Raw genomic sequence first — 4,536 nt, forward strand, 5'->3', positions numbered from 1 at the left:
AAACCATGCCTATTCAATGATTAAAGGGATCCAATCTACTTTTTCAGCCATGTATTTTGTGCATAGATGTCTCCAGATTATCTTGTGATGATGGCATGTTCTCTCAATGTCAGCATAGTCAAAGTCTTTGCAATTTAACCTTGAGGAGCTGTGTAAAATTATAAAAATTGCACGCCATAATTTGTAGATGCAGTGGGGTATTGCTCAGCTTGCTAAACCTCTTCTGACATTCTGCCTCTTTAATGTGCTCTTTTTATACTAAATGATGTGACAAAGCTGCTGCCAATTATTCCAACTAGTTGCAACATGTTCCACCAGCTGTTTCTTTTTCGTCCCACTCAATGTTTCCAGCCTTTTGTCATCCCTGTCCCAATGCTATGGATACATCTTGCTGCCTTTAAATTCAAGATTAGATGGCAAAATGTCTCACCTTTAACCTTTTATATTTTATATTGTGAATAAATGATTTGTTCATGAAGCTTGCAAGTAATTGCCTCATGCTTTAATTTTCATTACAACACTGCCCCAACTTGCATATGTGTGTAGCCTTCACACCAGGCCAATGTCTCATAAACGGAAAACAAATTGCCAACTGCATGGATACTTAACCATATTAACCTCTCATTTTAATGGACACTTACATCAGGTATCAGTTTGGATTTATTATATGCTTTTGGCCCGGGGGGAAATTTTCTAATAAACTTTATAGCTGGAGATTGTCGATGCAGTATAACATTTGCAATTTAGTGTTTGGGATTTAAATTGCGTCTGCAAAATAGATGCCTCCGCTGCCAAATGAATTTCCCTCAATGAGATAATCATGCTTATGCTGCCTTTTTTTGAACTTGAAACAATGACTTTATTTGTCTTTAAAGCTTATAAATGACAGTTTATGGGGAAAAACTGATGGGAAAACTAAAGATAATCACACATCTTCTGGGGGGAAGAAAACCATCAGATGAAGTCCACAGTTAAGGAAAAGCTGAATCACATTTGGGTACCGTGTTTCGCCCAGAATGCCCAGTCGTCACGAAAGCAGTGGAGATGTGGTGTGGACCCAATTGCAGAGATGAGGGAAGCCGGTATGCAGAACTCAGACAGATTTATTTTCCTCAGAGGAACCCAGGAAACTCAGAACAGACAAACTAAACTAAGGTACAAAATGATCCAGCAAACAATGAGTGAACATGAGTGGTATAAATACACAGGAAAAACCGAACGAGAAACAGGTGAAACAAATGAACTAAATGAACCCAGGTGAACCAAATCAATGAACAGGAAATCTAAGAAGCTAACCAAGAACCAAGACAGGAAAAACTACAAAATAAAACAGGAAGCCCAAAAACAAAGCACAGAAAAACCCAAATCATGACAGTCGTATTGTAGTTTACTGGAGTCCACAGAAACACTATCTTTCTTTCAGAAATTACTTGTTAAATAGTGGAAGGTGTGTGTGTGATAAAAAAGGTAATTCCAAAAGTATTCAAGTTTAGGGTAGCAAACCAAATACTGTTACAAATTTGAAAGGTCCCATTGGTAGATCCAGTTTAGCTCAAAATCCTTCACACCCTTGCATACACAGACCATGTTGAATGTTTATATCTTCAAAGCCTCAGAAAGTTGGCTAATTGATTCCAGATATGTGACCTTCCATGACTTGGAGGAGGAATTCATCCCAGGACACTTTACAAAAGTCTGTGGGGATTAAAGTAAAATTGCAACCACCTTCAAGTTTCCACTGAGGAAAGGAGAGAGTCCTGTGTCTATTTTACTACTTTCCACTGGCCCGCATGAATTTCATGGTCAAGGATTTGAGGGTAAAATTAGAATAACACAGGGTTTACGTGGGTCATAATGCCTTATTGAAAAAAGCCCGCACAAACACAGTAGGTCAGGCTGTCTGACTGCTCTCAGCAATGGCACAATCAACCTGTCTCATGTGATGAAGAGCAAACACTGAACATCTTTCAGTTTGATTTACACTGCATGGAAATGATCCCAGGTGCCACTGTAAGGAACTTTTACATTTCACCCATACCACCTTGTGATTGATTCACTGGTTGGATGCACAGCCTAGGTGCCACTGGCATGACATTTGCAAAGTCTGACCTCATGCAAGACCTTTATTGCATTTCAAACTTTCTATGGTCTTCCTCTCAGCTGCCATGCCTCTCTCTGCTGGACACAACCTAATAAAGCAGAAAAAAGACTTTAAAACAGCCATCAATGTGGAAAGGTTTATCCGACCCCTTGTACAGATGTGGAAACATCCTGGCAGGTTTGAAAGACCTGAGTAAGTTACTCAAAGCACTTGAAAGTGCAGACCTCTGCCAAGCCATTGTCATTATTTGCCAGTGGTTTATTGACTTTAAGTTAGAAGCTGAAATGGCAAAACGACCAATATCTCTCCATAGTAAAAAATCTGGAGATCACAATGTGTGTGAATTATTTCATTAAACACAATCTGTCAGAGGTGATAATAAAGAGTTTACTACAGGCAAGATTACCTTGAGGGGAAGCCACATTGAGACAGGGGAGGTTTCTCTAACTTAGATGACACTGGTGGCTCATAAATGGCAACTTTAAATACACAAATCACAATCATTGTTGAGACCTTGCCACATACTAAAATATTAGACGATGTAGCAGGACTTGTACATGTCTCTAGGACCACCTCCTTTCACCTAAGTAATATTGCTAAAATTAGGGACATCCTGTCATAAAGTGTTGCAAAAAATTAGTCTATGCTTCAGGATTGGATTATTGCAGTTCTTTATTATTGAGTTGTTCCAAATCTTCTTAAAAACCTCCAACTGACCCAAAATGCTGCTGTGAGGGTTGTGATGAGAACAAGCAAGTAATATCATCATTTTCCAAGTTAAGCTTCTCTTTGCTTCCTGTTGAATCTAAAATAAAATTTAAAATTCTTCCTCTCACACATAAAGCTCTCCATGACCAACCAGCAATATAAAATCTCGTGGATCCATATTTCCTTAAAAAGAAAACTAGGCTCTCAGCCTTCACTTGTGGTTCCAAAAGTGTAAAAGTAAAATGGCAGGCAGACATTCTCTTTATCTGCTTAAACCTTCATTTTTGATAAATCTTACAATTAGCGTTAATATCTATTCCTAAGGCTGCTGGAGGTATACGTCCCGTGATGCGCTGAACAACTCTTTCCCTTTTTTTATATCTCTGCTTTTTGTTTTCAATCTATAGATTTATTCTTTCATTGGCATTATTAACATATTTCTCTTCTTTCACTCACTCTCAGCAGGTCTTTCTGGCTAAAACCTGTGGTGATTGTTGATCCTGGCTTTGCTTTTGATTATTTTAATGTACTGTATTATTTCATTGAGATTTTTGCTGTGTGTGCCGTCTTCTCTTTACAACACCTGTAATGCTTTTAATGTTTTATGTAAAGCCTTTTGAATGGCTTTGTTCATGGACATTGCTTTTGTCCTGTCCTCTAAAGGCACAGGGGCACTTCCTGAACAGGATGTTTTTTTTTGTTTTTTTTTTTTACTTTCTTTTGTTTACATTAAAAGGAAGTGTTTTCCTTTCTACTGTCACCACCACTGTCGCCACCAAAAACATGCTCAAGTTGGGTAATGGAATTGAAAACAAAATTCAAGTTGGTTTTCCTTATTTAGAATAATGTGGATTTTTTTTTTTCAAAAATTGGATAAAAAGGAATTGGCTTGAACTGATTGTGTTTGCAAAATGACTTGAGATGATGTTATGAATCACTGCTATACAAATAAAGCTAACTTTAACTGAACTGAGCACAGCATATAAGACAGACAAGAAAGCACAAAAGAGGCAATCCAAACCAAGTATATCTGAATAGCACAATTCAACATCAGGGTGATTTAAAGGACCTTTAGAGAGATTAAAATGTTTGCAAGTAAAATGCCTAATTTCAAATTAAAAACAAGAATGAAAGGGAAAAACCCGAATGTATGTTTTATTGTTAGTGAAGACAATGCTTTACAAACACCTGAAAAATCTATTCTTGTAGGATATTAAAGACGCAATACGTAACATTTTAACCTTAAAACTCCTTCCAGACTTGTTCGATGACACAGAGACATCATTCATGTGCATTTATAGAGCTGCTGCTACACAGCAGCATCCTGAAACCAACACTATACAACTTTTACATCTGGGATGCGATGTGATGTTAAAGCAGTTTTTCATCAAGGTATAATAGGGAACTGGCTGTTTTGAACAGGCAACGTCACTGATTTAGCAAAAAATGCAAGAAGATTAAGAGACTAAATAAGAGTCATTGTAACATCCTCTTTTGCTGGCTGGAGAGAGTTAACAAGTCAGGTAGGATGCAAGATGGATGGCGAATTAGCCGTCGATAGGGGACGCGTGATGGGAAAATGCCAAAAGTTCTGTAGTGCCTCTTTAATATCTTCATAGATAATGCAGTGATGTTCTTAAAGAAAAGCCAATGAAAAGGCAAAACAAGGAGAAAAGAATGAAAGAAAAGTACAACAAAATGTGTCTAGTAGAGTAAACTGATTTCCC

Source organism: Telmatherina bonti, assembly GCF_933228915.1.
Source record: "Telmatherina bonti genome assembly, chromosome: 23".
NCBI classification, from domain to species: Eukaryota; Metazoa; Chordata; class Actinopteri; order Atheriniformes; family Telmatherinidae; genus Telmatherina; species Telmatherina bonti.